We start from the raw sequence: 19,047 nt of genomic DNA, 5'->3' as shown, positions 1-19,047 counted from the left end.
AATCGCCTATTTATATGTAGGATTTCAAGGGTCATGGGTATAACCCAAATCCATACCCATGGGTGTTATGATCCATGGTTCATGTGGCCCAACCCATTGTGTATCCATACATAAACTTGGTCCAACATGGATCATAAGCCCAACACATATAAATATAACTAATTACCATAATTAGTCCCCATAGATTTAATTAGTCTTTTTTTATCACTAAATTAATTCCAAATTAATTATTGATCAATACTAATTAAAACATATGATTTCATATTAATATATTAGAACTTATAATATATTAATAAATCATATATAACCTTCTGTCAAGAATCCATCCTAACAAATTGTCCTGATGATATGCAACCCAAATGGACCATGCTACTCTCGGGTCAACTACATACCAGTAATAGTTATGGGCTTAGACATCTAATCCAACAGTCTCCCACTTGGATAAGTCTAAAAATATTATTGCAAGTATGACTCCAAAACCCGACTAGCAATCGTAGCTCCTAAAATCCGTTGTTGAACTCTGACCTAGTCAATGACATGTCCATTAGATAAGGGATCATATATTCCTCCCTTGTAGATATCATATGTACTGAGACATGGATTATAATCATTCTCTCTGTCCATCTGTTGTTTCCCAATTTCCGATTTATGACGACCGACTAATTGAACAAATCAAATCAGTCCAGTCCCGACCGAGCACTTACGTTTGTCATCACTAAATCATCGAGGGGCCCATAGATATCGCTTTTATTCCTCCAAGGGTAAAAGGAATGGATAAACTTTGACTCATATGCTTGTACTAACTACTTGTTGAATCATACACAAAGGCATGTTTTATAACATCAAGTTAATAATGCATTTTCGTACAATCAATGCACAACCAACTCATAGTCAACAACTCATAAATCTAAGTTTGAAGAATATAAGATATTATCGTCTCATCATCACTCGTGATAAAATCCATGAAGTGATTCAAATTAGTGTGGGTTTAATTCAATACTGGAATCTTATTCCAGGACCACTCATGAATGTTGCAGCAACTTTTGCTATGTCTAAACACCTTAGACATCTACAAGCCCAATTCATGACAGTCTTGATTCATACCTACTTCCAAAGTATGATTGATTGTGGAGATTTTGAATAACCTTAGTTATTCAGGGAGTCAAAACATGCAAAGTGAAACACAAGAATAATACTAATCCTATGTGGCCCCAAAACTTTTGAGAGTAAATAAAACACCTTTTATTTAATCACCATATTGATTACTCATTATTCATTGTATAATGTTTCGAATAATCAAATTTATACTTGAATCAAAAAAATAGTTGTCCCATGCTCCAAGCATGCACACTATGTTTACATATGGTCCTTTGTTTGTGGAATAGATCAATTGACAACATTTCAAATGATACTCATTTCACAATTCCAAATCCTTATTGCAAATGTAAGAATACAAGATTCTTTGACATTTACTGAAATATGTTAGATTCTAAACTTATATGCATTAATCCTTTTGTAATGACTATGCACAAAAGTCACAAAGACTTGGCAACAATCATTACAAAGTATTCCAATGGAGAGCAATTCCATGGAAACGAAGTCTCACATTCAAAGTACATTCCTTTGAACATCCTTCTTGCATTAAGTTTTCTAATCTTACACAGATTTGAAGAACAACTTCCACCTATGGAAACATTTCCATATTCCGATTTTGACTATCACTTCTGAACAAGAGTTGCCTCTTTTCAGAATATGTCAATATGGTCCTTTCAAAATTTACACCATACTTCCAACCGTCCATGAGCAACTAATCTTTGGTAAACCTCAGATTGTCCTTGACAATTGCTTAATCATTTTAGTCATATCCAGTTCTATTCCTTTTTCCCTCTTAATTCCCTAGGCATTTGGAAAATTTAGAACGGATGAATATTATAGCACATGTAATCGATCCTATATCCGAAGCATATGGGACACGATTCATGATGTCTCACATAAAGACATGATACTAGACCAGTCTTTTGCTATAATATTTCTATTTGTATTGACCATGTTCTCATAATTCGAATTATGAAAAGGGATGCCGTAATCATAATCGAATTTTAGAACGCAAATAGTGTAATCATGACTAAATTTGATTAAAGACTCACAATCTAAGCTTTTAGAATTGGAATGAAGTATAATTTCCTCTCCCTTAATTATAGCAAAACAACTTTTCAAACCCTGCAACTTTGCAAATTGAAACTTTTGTTTTCTATAATTAACATTGCTAACTTGAAATACTTAACATAATAATCATGCTCCCACTAACATGATAATTATTAGCATAACACTTATGCTCCCACTAGCTTTGACATGTATCCAGAAATCAGTTGGGCTTCTAGAAATCAATACTTATTGACTTTCTTACCAAAGTTCAGATTTCTGATACGAGATGCTTTGATAAGACTTTATCAAAATCATACACCTTTCCTTAGATAGCTCACATGTGTGTCTAAACAATTATGAAGTGGGATGTCGTAATCATAATGTTTAGACCTTTTGCCTTTCTCACTAGTCCATGTTAGTGTGTTAGTTAACCACACACGCTCCACTAACGACTTTGAGAATGAAAATATCACAATTGCTATCTACTTAAAATCTACTTAGCGAAAGCGTTTCCTCACCATCATTTTCATCAATCGAAGAGAAACCTTATGACACTTAGATTTTATTGTGTATGGGTTCCTATCCATGTAAATTTGTCATAACCATAATTACAAGAGAAGATTAGTGACAAATCCAAAGTATATGGACTGAACTTGTTTAATCTTAGTTTTCTTGCCACCCGACAGCACAAGGGCCTACCATTTCTTCCAGATTGTTATGCAAACAATTGAGAACTCATAGAACTCATATGCATAGTCAACTTTAACTGGAATGGGCACAGAACCAAGAATATGTTAACAAGATAGGTTACAAACCTCAAGTCGTGTGCTAGTGGTAAACAACATGTTTTGTTCTTGATTAGTTCTTGAAATTTTTCAAGATCTTTAAAACTCCCACTGACCTCTTGACATATATGTTTCTCTGTCAAGAACCATTCCTTGACAAAACAAATATTCAAGAGTTAGTGCGGGTTCTTATCAAGAAAAACACTTCACACAATTGGTCTTAGTTGGTCTTTGTTTTATCCAAAACATCACAACTCACTAATTTCAAATGTACAAGAGTAGAAAACATTTTACTCTACATTTGATAAGTGTTTCAAAACCTACTTTAAGATTTTGTCACTCAACTTACAATCTTGGAGTATTACTCTAAGACTTGTTTTGGAACGAAGTATGACTCATCTTCTTTCAACCATTTCAACAATTCAAGATTCCTCTTCTTAGCCATACAAATTCACTAAGATATCCTTAGAGGATCAATTGTGATATGGTTTTTCATAATCATTAAGATGATCACAAAACATGATACTCAAGTACTCTCCCATCTTTTCAGATTGGAGAAAGTTTTATCTTTCTGGCTAATTTGATTCTTCTCATTCGTCCTGCCATACATTGAAATTCTTCCAATGTTTCAGAGTTATACTTAAACTTGTAAGCACAACCATATTTACTAAACTTTAGTAAATCATGACGAATAGCCTTATTGTTCTTTGTAGTGGACCTGATCAGCGCACAACCAAGTGTACCCGATCTCCTAGTCCTTCACTTGACTCACATATACATGCGAACAAGGAATTAGTCATAATTTCCCAAAGATGAAAATTCTCATTCATCATACAACACAGGTTGCATGATTCCAAGTTTCTATCCAACTGAAACTTGGGTGATGAGACTCTTTCCTTATTTGGTAAATTATGACACTACCACAAACGAAAGAATCAAATCCATTTTCCAACATTGCTATCAATGGAATCATATAAACAACAATTTTCACAAATGCCATTGTACGGATACATAAAATAAATAAAATCAAAAAATTTTCTTTTATTTAAAAAATTGCGGAAAAACTTATCCTTACAATGCAAACACATATGATAAGTATGTTGTTAAATATTCCTAAGTATGTTGTTATATATTCCTAAGCAATCTATTATAACTCGTAAGAAGCAGCTCAAAATTCTTATCTTCGAATCATGCGATCGAAATCCATCTCTGCGGTCAAAATCAACTTACTCTTCCTTTAAGCTTCCTCTCTTTTTCCGATTCTACAAAACATCAAAATGTGACCTAGTCACATCATGTAATAAGAATCTCCAAATAGGAACTTAATAGAGTTAGATAGTGGACTTTACCTGAAGCATAGTCAAATTTATTGACTTTTACCATCCTAGTGAACTTTCAGGTAAATAGGGCAGCTTCCCAACTAATGCCCCTTCTTTTGGAAATAGAAACTTATGGACTCTTTAGTAATGGTACATTGGACTATCTCAGACTTTGCCTTTCTCTTTACCATTTGGTCAACCGGTTTTATTATGGCCGATCTCTTTCCATTGGGAAGATAAGACTTTTCTGGACTTCCAATGTTTCCATAGTCAATGTCGATGTAAGTTTGGAAAGTAGATCTTCCAATCAAATTTGCTCTACCAGTGCCCCAATTCATTGTTGATTCAACAGCAACAAGCAAATAAGTAAGATCATTAAGGGTCATGTCGTGGTATGTCACATAGTAGTCCTTAATGAACTCACTATATGAATCGGAAAGTGATTGAAGAACCTAGTCCAAAGTCAACTTCCTTGTGACTTCGACACCCAACTCTCCCAGCTTGTCAATATGTAACTTCATCTCTAAGATGTGAGCACATATAGACATTGCTTTCCAATAGGGATTGAGTGACTTTGAACTATTCAAGAACTTATGGGTTAGGGAGATTAATTGGAGGAGGTGGAGGAAGTGAAGTATGATTTCTAGTCCCATCAATGCACAACAAAGGGATTAATCTTTCACCTTGATCGTCATTTGGGATATCATCTTCGTTAGGATAGCTTTATCCAAAAGGATAAGGAAGACCATAGTTGTCATAACTAGACATCTATGAGGGAGAATGTCAAGTTTAGTTGATTTAAGTCCTTAATATAACACCCAATATGAAATATTAAGGCTAGGACCCAACACAATATTTTATAACTTGGAAGAGGGATGCCGTAATCCAAGCTACAAAATATTTGAAGGTAGGTAAATGACGATTTACCAATTTCCACCATGAAAAACGAAAAGGAATTTTAGGTCTTAAATGGATTGAAACTCCTATATATTCAATGGCATGTTTAAATCTTGATTGTTCCCTTCAAGTTTATGACTGGGATGCCGAGGATCACAAACAAGGAGTGAATAACCATGCAAATTAACTTGGTACACTTAATGTTACAACCACCTAATCAATGTGCCGGTTAACCATACACGCTCCATTGATCTATGATTAACATCAAGCTACCCTTTGCCACGCACTGTCAGTCCCACTAACGACTTAACCACACACGCTCCACTAACGACTTAACAGGGTACAAAGTGTAATTTCATGGGTTAGCACCAAATTCACATTTTCCTAAGTAACTAAGATTGGGAATTTATAAGTGTTTAGTTACTCAGTATTTATCATTATACTTTTAATGAAGGAAGAATTAATGTCCTATCCTACCCGTTCGGCTAACGACCCTCCACCAGTCAAGGAAGCGGTGGGTGAGAGTGGACACCCATTAAACTGCCATTTTATAGGCAGTAACCTTATACCCCCCTTATAGATCGGCTTCGTGAATGAGGCCTACTAACGGTAAGACTGACTTACTCTTATATATATATATATATATATATATATATATATATATATATATATATATATATATGAATAAATATTGAACCTATAATATTATAATAGTATAAGGGTTGAATTTTAAACTATTAAAATTCTAAGGGTTTAACTTGGAATTAAAGTATTCATGGGGGAAAACTTTACAAATTCCAAAACTTGAGGGCAAGTTTTGAACAATTAAAAAACTTTTGGAATCCATAACATATGAGTTTAATATAGGTTTTAAAGACTTTAATGAAGAAACTTTTGAAAATCCATAACTTGAGGACAAGTTCTGGAGATCATAAAACAATTTATGGGAAAAAGACTCTTGAAGTTTATAACCTATGGCTTTAAAGATTCTTTTAAAAGGAAAAAGTTTTGGTTTTCCATAACTTCAGGACAAGTTATGGAGTCCATTAAAAAATAATTAAGATCACCAATTAAACTAATAAACATGTCAAGAAAAACTATGATCTAGATTAAACTCATATGAACAAAATAATTCAGATCAAACAATTTTCATATAATTAGCCTAACCATTAAACCAATACAAAACATGAAAGTTTTGACAATTATCTTTTAAATTGAATTAGCATGGTCATTATCACATCAAAAACAGGTTTATAAGTTCAAAAACAGCTTAGGGTAATGATCCTAGTCCAATTCTAGCCAAAAACCTCTAAAATCTGCATTCAGGAGCACCAACTCGTCGAGTGTATGAACAAACTCGGCGAGTCCATCAGTGGACGTGGCGAGTCCACGGTCTAGAACAGCAAAAAATCGATTTTAAGGCATTTCCAAGCACGTAGCATCAAGTATAATTGAAAACAACCCATGGCTCTGATACCACTGATGGGTTTTAGTATACTACAACATCCTATGGTGCACATACAACCCTGAATACCTTGGATCTATGTTTTCACAAATTATACATGCAATGATGTTTCCAAGGTATTAAGCCTATAACTAGCATGCAACTGTTATATACCATACAAGATACTAGTTAGGGTAACATACCTTTTATGTAGCTTGAAGTCTTGATGTATTTGGCCTTAAGAGCTTAGCCCCAATAGTGTGGAAGCCTCAAATGAAGTCACAACTCATCATGAACAAAGGTGGAACTTGAGAGAGAATTCCATGCACCCAAAAACCTCCATGAACTCCAAGTACATGCATAAGTGGCGTTTTTGGCTATGTACTCACCTATTTATATGTAGGATTCCAAGGGTCATGGATACAACCCAAATCCATACCCATGGGTGTTATGATCCATGGTTCATGTGGCCCACCCCATTATGTATCCATACATAAACTTGGTCCAACATGGATCATAAGCCCAACACATATAAATATAACTAATTACCATAATTAGTCCCCATAGATTTAATTAGTCTTTTTTGATCAATAAATTAATTCCAAATTAATTCTTGATCAATACTAATTAAAACATATGATTTCATATTAATATATTAGAACTTATAATATATTAATAAATCATATATAACCTTCCCTCAAGAATCCATCCAAACAAATTATGCTGATGATATGCAACCCAAATGGACCATGCTACTCTCACGTCAAGTACAAATTATGAGCTTAGACATCTAATCCAACATATCATTTGATCCTACTTACATGTAGTATGATTTGATGTGTATGGCGTTCTAGGATCTTGGTAGAACTTCTCCTTCGAGTGTTGCTAGCCAGTATGCTCCTTTTCCTGCTTCAACATCTACAAGGTATGGTCCTTCCCATTTAGTAGCTAATTTTCCTGCACTAGGATCCTTGGTGTTTTGGAATGTTTTCCTTAATACCAAGTCTCCTATTTGAAACCTTCTAACCCTTATATTCCTATTGTAAGCCTTGGTGATTCTTTGCTGATGAGCAGCAATACGTATTTTGGCAAGATCCCTAAGCTCGTCAATAGTTTCAAGATCCTGTGCTAGGATCCTATCATTATTCTCTTGGTCTTGCAATAAGTATCTTGTCGCCGGGATCACTACTTCAGTAGGGATTACTGCTTCTGTCCCAAACACCAAGGAATAGGGGGTCTGACCTTTGGCTACTTTGGAAGTGGTTCTATCTGCCCACAAAACAAAAGGAAGTTCTTCTGCCCATCTTCCTTTCTTTTTGTCCAGCCTTTTCTTCAAATTATTAACTATAATTTTGTTGTTGCACTCCACTTGACCATTAGCTTGGGGATGAAGAGGAGTGGACATTATCATTTTGATCCCCCATCTTGTGCAAAAGTCTCTTTTTCTTTTGCTAATAAATTGGGATCCATTTGTCACATATGATTTCAGCCAGGATCCCGAACCTGGTCAGGATATTACGTTTAATAAATGATACTATCTCTTTGTCTCTTACATGGGCGAAAGCCTCAGCTTCGATCCATTTGGAGAAGTAATCAATCATCACCAACATGAAGACTTTTCCTCCTGGGGCTATTGTAATTTTCCTACGATATCCATCCCCCATTTCATAAATGGCCATGAGGATATAATTGGATATAGAGGTTCTGCCAGTTGATGTAGGATGTTGTTGTGTATTTGGCAAGCATCACACTTTTGAGCATGTAGAAAGGAGTCTTTCCTCATGTTTGGTGTGACAACCTATATTTTCAATCTTGTAAAAGTAAACCAAAGTCAACGAGGGTCAAACCTATCAAATAAAAGTCAAATTTATAGTTTTATTAATTTAACTTTATTAAATTAATAAATTTTAATATATATAAACCTTGTGTTAAAGTGTTGTGAAGTTAAGAGGTTAAACCACCCAAGAACCGAGGATTCTCGCCTAGACCGAAAACTCTCGGACTGCCCCATCTCCTCGAACCGCAAACCATTTTCGGCCGCAAACCCAGAGGGCCGCAAACGTGTGAGACAGCAGAAAACTACACTGGAGGGTTTCCTCTTTTCGGCCGAAAACCTCGCATCTTATCCTCTTCGGACCGCAAACTCTCGCCTCGGTTTGTGTTCTCAGCCAAAAACCCACACACACACACACACAGACATATATATATATATATATATATATATATATATATATATATATATATATATATGTTGCATGAAAACTTTCCTCACTTCTTACATCTTTAACTAAAAACACTCACAAATCCTCTCAAGAAACACATGCGAAAATCACCTTCCTCTCAAGAACACTTCAACCGAAAACACTCTTTCCTCTAAACTATGTTGCGAAAATCACTTGAATCTTCATAAGTTCATACCGATTTCTTCAAGTACTCATCACATCTTTTGAATATCATCATCCACTCTCTTGATTCCCAACCGAAAACACCCAAATATCACTAGTTTTCACGAAGAACATGAACACACTATTCTAAGAATGATTGTAAGTCTTCTTACAATGATTAAGTGTTGTTTAACACTTTAAACATTACTAGATTATCTAATTTATACTTAATTTAATGTTAATATAAATTAGGATTCCGTTTTTATCACGAGTTCTAACTTGTGGATTTAGCACTACAACACCGTATCTTCAACCGGAAACTCACAAAAAGGTGAGTTCATACCCCTGCATTTTTACCATTTTTCACTGTTTTAGGGGGGGGATACAAGTCTAACACAAGAATATTGTGTTTATTTGACTTTAACTTACAGAAACTCTTTCAAATATCGTTAAACACCTTTAAATGTTTTATAAACTCTTTTTAGCTTAAATTTCACCAAAATCATATATATATATATATATATATATATATATATATATATATATATATAAGATTTAAAGGGCTTAGGACTAATAATTTGCTTTATTATATATATATTTATATATATATATATATATATATATATATATATATATATAAGATTTAAAGGGCTTATGACTAATAATTTGCTTTATTTCTTTTTCCTTGTTTGGATGTGGGCTTAGGGTAGCATTATTTGTTTGAATTTCGTTTTAATTTTAACTATATATATATATATATATATATATATATATATATATATGAATATAAAAAGTATTTCAATCAGTTTCATTACCCTTTGTAACATGCCGAGCAAAGGGGGTAATTTCACGATATCAAACAGAATACAAAAAATATAAATTATAATAGGTATAATTTATGGAACTCTCATAAGATTTTCATTAGTCAAGCATACAAAGCATAACTATATACTCTCGTACAAATGCTTTACATTCAAGTATACTAGAAAATGATCATACTATCAGTTCATTTGTTTCAAAATAACTTTTCATTATTATTGTTCACGTAATTGTCAATATGGTTTTTGTGAGACAAAGTTCACTCGCTTAATTATTTAAGCAATACTATTAAAGACCTGATAATTATAACCAGAATCTCCCGATAGAGAGCGAGACCAATGTGTATAGATCTATATGGAATTGACAATCCCGCACTCAGACTGTTCGGTACAGTTACGCTGGTATGCCTGTGAGTGACAATTATCATTACAATTCTAACGCCCGTAAAGCGTTGTATCAGGCTTACTGGTCTTAGTATGGTTATAATAACTCACAAAAAGATATGAACAATATGATTAATGTATGAATAATTAAACCAAAGAGTACAAATACAACGTACTTGTTTTACAACAATACGATTTACAATATATTACTACGACTTACAATTACAGCTGGTGGAACCTGGCATACTCACAATTACAAGTTTTCAAAGAATTCAATTACAGCATACTAGTTACAACAAAGAGAAACATAAACAATACATAAAACATTCTTTTTATAGTTTTATTGTGAACTAAAACTATGTTACACTATTTTATAGTACAACAACAATTATACAGAATGGTTTTATGGTATTAAAACTACTTTTCAGTTATATTAGAAAATATTGGATTTTATGGAATAATAAACATGATTACTATTTCAAGAAAAAAATATCAAGCATCTAAACATAAATACTTATGAACTCACCAACTTAAATGTTGATACTCTCTTTTTCAAAATACTTGTATTCTTAGGGAACCAGTAGACAGGTACATTCCCAGGATTTTGAGAAGACGGAGTAGTATAGAGTCATGTCTTCTATCTTTTGCTATATATAACTTTTGATGTCATATATACAATGACTTGAACACTATGTAAAACTTATATATTATTAATGTAATGGTTGTTGTACTTTGATTACTATGATGCATGTGTTGTGATACATAACATGAAGTCATCCACCCCCGGACGTTTCCGCCGCTCCGGTTTGGGGGTGTGACAGATTGGTATCAGTGCATTGTTTATAGTGAACACAGTATATCAATACATAAAAGATATACAACTATAAATACATTGGGGCTAAAGAGCTCTGACTACAAGTATACTTTTAAAATATAAGTATTTTACAAGAAGTATACTAACAACTCATACATATCAGAAACAGTATCACAGTCGTAACAACATAAAAGTATTTGAATGTTGGAAACTGCAGTTAAACCTGGATAGTTATGTAACCATATATGGGATAAATATAGCCTGATCAACTATATTTATTTAAGATACGACCAACGTGTGTTTGGGAGTGATGGTAGTATTGCGAAAAGTCTAAAACTTACCATCTCTATATATACAGAAGAAGTCTAGAACAGAACATAAAATTTAAAATATTATAGGAGTATTTTAGGCACTATAATACTAAGAACCAACTTTGTGAAAACAAAGGACCCTTGCTGGTAGATCTATAAGTACTAAGTGTATATATTAGGGTTATATATAATTAAGGTGTTATAGACTTAGAATGTGTGGTTTAGCTTTACTTCCTTTTCCTTGTTTGGATGTGGATGTTTTCACACCCCAAAACCGAAACGACGGAAACGTTCTGGGGCGGAGGACGTCATCCATAGTATCATAACAATGCATAATAGTAAACAAGCAACAACAACCATTGCATTAATATAATAGTTACATACATGTGTGTTCTATTGTAAGTTCAAATGACACCAAAAATGTACAATCAAAATAAGACGAGTCTTGGATCCACTTCGTCCTTCAAAAGCTGCATGGGTATACCTGTCTTACTAGTTCCCTGAGAATACAAGTTATTTTGAAAGAGAGTATCAGCATAAGATGCTGGCGATTTCATAAGTATTTAGTGTCATTGATGTTGTAAAATGTAATTTAACTAGGTTCAACAAAATGTTTACAATGAAGATGTTCGTTTGTAAGTGTACGCGTCTATTTGTAAAATGTTCGTATCTCTTTGTAAAATGTTCGTATCTCCCTAGAAAATCCCATATTTTCTAATAAACGGTAGTCTTCTACCAAGAGTCAATTATTCTGTTTGTTTGTTTGTAGGTGTATGCATTTTTCCCAAGTTTGAGTATCATTATCAAAATATAGTTTGTACATTATCGTGTAATATAAAAAACGTTTCAAGTTTAATCTATTAGGGAAAATGTTATAGTACCGTAGTTTTGTATGTATTAACTACCGTGGTACTAATTACCTTAAGGCCATGAATTATAAGGTAAATGTGAAGATACTTGTAAGCATACTGATTAACGGATGTAAATACGACGAACTGTTGGCGTCGAAATAGATGTGACATTTGTCACCCCTTGGCTTGGTCGGTCGGGACTGTAGCTAGCAGTCAGGATATGGGATGGTCTGTCCCGTATAAATCTATACACACAATGCCCGCTCTCCCGCCAGGAGACTGTGGTTACCAACGTGACAACGGTGAAATCCGCGTCATGAGGATGTATCTCATACTCTAAATGTTATGTTCGTGTATGTTCCTTTTGTTCACTTGTAAAAGTATATGTATATGTATATGTATTTGTTCCCTTTGCTGTACCTGTATATGTTTATGTTCTTGTAATAGTATGTAGTAATCTCTTAAACTATACCTATTATAGTTTACATGAAATGTTGTTTGTATGTTTTAACGTGTTTGCATACCTTTACCACCCCAAAGGCATGGAATTGAAGTAAAAGCCTTTATATCTATACACATATACATAATATATAATTAAGATCTCAACGACCTTCGAAAAAATAACTGGATACCCTAAATCCACAACCAAACAAGGAACATGAAATAAGGTGGGCTATCAGTCCTAAGTCCTTCAAATCCTACTTATATAATTATATGTGCATATACATGATTTTTATCAATAATCTAAGTTTAAATGAGTTTTAGTAAAAGGTTTAGTAACTTTAAAAGATTTTGAAAATAGTTTAGAAAACATTTGTTTGATAAGACAGTTTCAAAAGTATGAAATCTATTAACTTGACAGTTATTAATCACGTGTGATTGATGTAATAACTTAATAATTCGAATTGTATTCCCCCCCCCCTATGAAAGCATTTAAAATCATTTAAAAGGTCGATTAAGGGGTATGAACTCACCTGTAGTGAGTGGTGCGAATGGAAGATCGGGTTGAAGGATGCTAAGTGTTAAGTGTAGACTTGAGCACAACGGACCCTAATGAGCATATATGGGCATATATGAATATAATTAGTCTATATACCACTAATAATGAAAGGAAAACACCCTAGGACTTAGAAAACACTTAGATTAAAGTGTTAGAAGCATCAAAAGCCTTCTGAAGTGGGTGTACGGCCGTACAGGGTCGTGTGCAACCACCTGGTGTGTTGCCCATTGGGTGTGCGACCAGGTGTGTGCGGTCAGGGAGTGTGCAGCCGCACACTCCTAGGGAAAATGGTCAAAAACATGTTTTTAAGGTTATATCTTGTATCCCTTAAGTGTGTTTGATCGTTTGTTGGCATAGTAGTTGAGTTCGAGGCCTTAAAACACTAAAATAAGGGGTGTACGGCCATATGAGTGTGTGCGGCCGCACACTCCTTGCATATTGAGTTCTAGACTTTTAACAAGGCTCAAATGTAGCTAAACGCATGTAGGAGTAGGGTACTTATAGTGTATAAGTGTATGGGGGTGTTTGGAGCTTAAGAACTTAGTAGGTGTTCTTGGTGTTCTTGAAGAACACTTGAACATCTAAACAAAAGGAGTAATTTGATGGATGAAATCATGTGTTGTTACTTAGGAAGTGTATTGAATCAACTTAACATAAGGAGAAACACTTACCACTTGAAGATCTATAAGAAAATTTGGATGATAGTTGAGAGAGAAGTGTGTTCTTGGATTTGGAGTGTGAAAAGAGTCTAAGGAAGGATGAGTTCTACTATATACATTCATGTGTGCTGCCAGGAGGGTGTGTGCGGTTGGATGTGTGCGGCCGCACACACCTTGCTTGGTGTGTTTGGCCCGATTTTGTGATGCTACACACATTCTAACCCTTCCTATGACTCATATCTAGGTTATGCTAAGCCTAATGCACTCATATAGACTCAAAACTTCATTTCAAAATAGCAAATCGAGGCTAACTTTTATAAAAATGGAGAATGTACAAGTTAGAAATTTCGGGTTGTCACATCATCCCCCCGTTAGAGGAAATTTCATCCCGAAATTAGAGTTTAAGCGACTAAGTTATTACAAATAACTAAATGAACAGATGAGGATATTTAAGTTTGATTTGATCCTCGCGCTCCGAAGTAAATTCGGTTCCTCGCTTGGCATTCCAGCGAACCTTCACTACAGGGATGCGGCTTTGCTTCGTTCGCTTGACCTCTCGGTCCATGACCTCTACAGGTTCTTCCACGAAGTTGACGTTCTCGTTGATCTCGATCTCGTCGAGTGGAATTACAAGAGTCTCGTCGGATAGGCACTTTTTCAAGTTCGAGACGTGGAAAATAGGATGTACATTACTAAGCTCGAGGGGTAAGTTGAGTTTGTAAGCTACAAGGACTCGGTCTCCCACCTGGAATTCTAAAGGTTTCCTATGTTTGTCTGCGTAGCTTTTCTGTCGGTCTCTAGAGGCTTTCAATCGTTCACGAATCTTAACGATCTTCTCTGTCGTTTCTCGAATGATTTCCGGACATGTGAGAGTGCTGTGAGGAACTCGTCCTCTAGCTAAATGCGTGTAGCCCACCTCAGCCCAGCACAGAGGGGATCTGCACTTACGGCCATAGAGAGCTTCAAATGGAGCAGTCTTTATGCTCGTGTAATAACTGTTGTTGTAGGAAAACTCGACAAGGGGCAAATGAGTATCCCATGCCTTTCCAAAGTCGATCACACAGGCTCGCAACATGTCCTCCAAGGTTTGGATAGTTCTCTCACTTTGTCCGTCGGTCTGTGGATAGTTGGTTGTGCTCATGTCCAGCCTCGTTCCTAAGGAGGTTTGTAGCGACTGCCAGAACCTCGAAGTGAATCTACTATCTCTATCGGAGATAATCAATATAGGAACACCATGCAGTCGTACTATCTCCCGAATGTATGTTCTTGTGAGCTTCTCCATCTTGTCAGTCTCTTTGATGGGTAGGAAGTGTGCGGACTTGGTTAATCTGTCGACGATGACCCAAATGGTGTCCAGTCCACCCGTTGTCTTGGGTAGCTTGGTTATGAAGTCCATTGTGATCCGCTCCCACTTCCACTCTGGTATCTCTGGTTGCTGTAGCAGACCTGAGGGTTTCTGGTATTCGACTTTGACCTTGGCGCAAGTAAGGCATTTACTCGCGAAGGTAGAAATCTCTGCTTTCATGTTAGGCCACCAGTATAACTTTTTAAGATCCAGATACATCTTATCTGAACCTAGGTGGATGGAATATCGGGTGTTGTGCACCTCGGTCATGACCAAGTCTCTGAAGCCACCGTGCTTCGGTGTCCAGATCCAGTCCATGAGGTATAAAGCTCCGTCACCCTTGACTTCTAAGTTCTTATCCATTCCTCTCAGGGATTCACCTGCCACTTTTTCAGGTTTCAAGGCTTCGAGTTGTGCCTCCTTAATTTGTGTGGACAGATGCGAATGGATAGTAAGTGTAAATGACTTGACTCTTCGACCAGAATATTCTTTCCGACTTAGGGCGTCTGCTACTACGTTGGCTTTACCCGGATGATAACGAATTTCACATTCGTAGTCATTCAGTAGTTCGACCCACAGTCGTTGTCTCATATTGAACTCCTTCTGGTTTAATATGTGTTGTAGGCTTTTGTGGTCTGTAAAGATAGTGCTTTTCGTACCATACAGGTAGTGTCACCAAATCTTCAGGGCAAACACAACTGCTCCTAATTCGAGATCGTGTGTGGTGTAGTTGACCTCGTGTGTCTTCAGCTGTCTTGAGGCATAGGCGATGACCTTAGCTCGTTGCATCAGAGCACAGCCGAGCCCCTGGTTGGATGCATCGACGTATACTACGAAGTCTTCTATCCCTTCCGGGAGGGATAGTATCGGTGCGGTGCATAAGGCTCGCTTCAACGTTTGAAATGAATTCTCTTGTTTCTCCTTCCAGTCAAAAGCCACACCTTTCTGGGTCAGTGTCGTAAGAGGTTTTGCTATTCGCCAGAAGTTCTGTATGAATCTGCGATAGTAGCCAGCGAGGCCTAGAAATTGACGAATTTATGTAGGCGTCTTCGGTGCTGACCAGTTCTCGATGGCTTTAATTTTGGAGGGGTCCACGTGGATTCCTTCTTTGCTAACCACGTGACCTAAGAATTTGACTCTGTGGATCCAAAATTCGCATTTAGAGAACTTCGCATAGAGCTTCTCCGATCGTAAGGTTCCTAGGACTTGTTGTAGATGTTCGCTATGTTCCTCCTTACTTCGAGAGTAGATAAGTATGTCATCGATGAAAACGATGACGAACCGATCCAAGTAAGGACGGGATACCCTATTCATTAAGTCCATGAATACTGTGGGCGCATTAGTTAATCTGAAGGGCATCACTATGAACTCAAAGTGTGCGTAACGAGTTCGGAAGGCTGTCTTCGGAACATCCTCCTCAAGCACTCGTAACTGGTGATACCCAGATCTCAGATCAATCTTGGAAAAGTAGCTCGCCCCTTGCAGCTGGTCGAATAAATCGTCTATGCTAGGTAGAGGGTAGCGATTTTTGACGGTATGCTTGTTGAGTTCCGTATAGTCGATGCACATACGGAACGATCCGTCTTTCTTCTTGACGAACAAGACCGGAGCTCCCCAGGGTGAAAAGCTTGGTCTTATAAAGCCCTTGCTCAGCAGTTCGTTCAGTTGACCGGACAGTTCTTACATCTCTGCAGGCACGAGACGATAGGGCGATTTGGCTACGGGGGTAGCCCCTGGAACTAAGTCGATCTTGAATTCGACTTGACGTTGGGGAGGTAAACCCGGTAGTTCTTCTGGAAAGACGTCGGGGAAGTTGCGTACTACGGGGAGGTCTTTTAGGTCTTTTATTTTCTGGTTCACAACGACCACGTGTGCAAGGAATGCGTGGTATTCCTTACGCAAGTACTTCTGGGCTTTAATACTTGAGATGATACGAAGGCTCGTACTGGGTTTGTCTCCGTATATTAACAAGGTTTCGTTATTCGGTAGGATTAGGCGGACTGCTTTCTCGAAACACAGGATATCGGCGCGATAAAGACTCAACCAGTCCATGCCTACAATGACGTCAAAACTCTTGATAGCCACGGGTATGATGTCGATCGGGAATGAATGATTATCTAGTGTGAGGGTACATCCTATGTAAATCTCGTTAGAATCTTCTGTCTTTCCGTTAGACATTTCTACGACGAAGGTTTCTTTTAGTGCTTGCGGTGCTTGATTGAGTAAGACACATGCATAAGAGTTATCGAGGAGAAACGTACCCGTGACTACTGTGGGGTCTGCCACGGTTTCATTGTGGCCAATAGCAAGTAGTCTTCCTGCTCCTCTCGTATTCCCAGCTTTCGGACAGTTTCTTTTGAAGTGCCCAGTCTCGCCACACCTGTAGCAGGCCTGGCTTACTCCTGTACCGGGGACCTGGGTGATGGGTTTGAGTGGTGTTCTGCAAAATCGGACAGTATGGCCCTTCCGATTACAGTTGGTGCAGTGCATTTTCCCGGCAGGGGCCGTTATGATGGAAATTGCACTTGGTGCACATGGGTAGGGTCCCTGCATATGGCTTGGCTGGTACAGGGGCAACAGTAGTTGTGGCAGCATGGACAGCCACAGTCTTTTGGTTCTTAGAGGTGGGTTGAGTTGATTTGCCCTTCTTTCGGTCCCAACGCTTTCTCTTGTTGGCTACTGCTTTGTTTGGCGCAGAGGCAGTCGTTGTAGTTGTTGTTGGAGGAGAAGGAACTTCGTGATCGATAACTCTTTGGGCCAATTCCTTGGCACTATCAAAGGTTGCAGGGTTCAATGCTAGAACGTTCCCTCGATACGGGGGTACCAAACCCCAGATGTATCTCTCGACTTTCTTGCTTTCGGTGGGGACCATATTGGGACATAAAGTCAACAGGTCGCTGAATCTGGCCGTATAAGCCACCATGTCGGAACCCTTCATCTTGTGATTCCACAGTTCTTCTTCGAGTTTATGAACTTCGCCCCTCGGGCAGTACTCCTTTGCCATTAGATCCTTCAGTGTCTCCTATCCCATGGCGTTAGCTGCTACCAGTGAGAGTGATTTGACATGACCATTCCACCATGTCAGGGCCCTTTCGGTGAAGGTGCAGGCAGGAAATTTTATCTTGCTTCCTTCAGGGCAAGATCACATCTCAAAGATTGCTTCTGTTCTCTCGATCTATTGGGACAGCCCAATAATCCCTCCAGTTTCGTTGAAGTACGTTGGTTTGCAGCTGATGAAGTCTTTATAGGTACACTCCCGCGTACGTGGTTGGATTTCACCATGGCTAGAGTTGGTGCCCATTCCAGCTCCACTAACACCACCTGATTTACTTGGGCCATGGCTGCGGTCACAGCTTCCTGAAACTGTTGGATTAATGTCTAAGTCCATAACTATATTTGGTATGTACATGACCCGACCAAGCATGGTCCATTTGGGTTGCACTTCACCGGCACAATTTATATGGATAGTCTTTTGAGAATAGTAATTTATGATTTATATTAATATATTATAAGTTCTAATATATCAATATGGAATCATATTATTTAATTAGTATTGATCAAGAATTAATTTAGAATTAATTAAGTGATCAAAAAGAACTAATTAAATATGGACTCTTATATATATGGAATGGGCCAAGTTCATTTAGGTTGGGCTAAGCTTTCATGGATAGTCCATGGAGCTTTTAACCCATGGATCCTATGTAAATGAAAGGTCATGGGTATTAGGGTTTACATGGATGTAACCCTAATCCTCCATAATATATAAAGGGATCCTTGGCTCACAAAATTGGCACAAGTGTGTGAAAATAAGAGTGGGCCGATTTTAGTGTGCATACATATTCTCTCAAGTTCTTCCAAGGTGTTTTGGTGATTTGTGATTCCATTTGAGGC

The sequence above is a fragment of the Lactuca virosa genome, chromosome 1, assembly GCF_052849685.1.
Source record: "Lactuca virosa cultivar CGN04683 chromosome 1, Lactuca_virosa_CGN04683_v6, whole genome shotgun sequence".
NCBI lineage: Eukaryota > Viridiplantae > Streptophyta > Magnoliopsida > Asterales > Asteraceae > Lactuca > Lactuca virosa.
Note: the sequence above shows the minus strand (reverse complement) of the source record.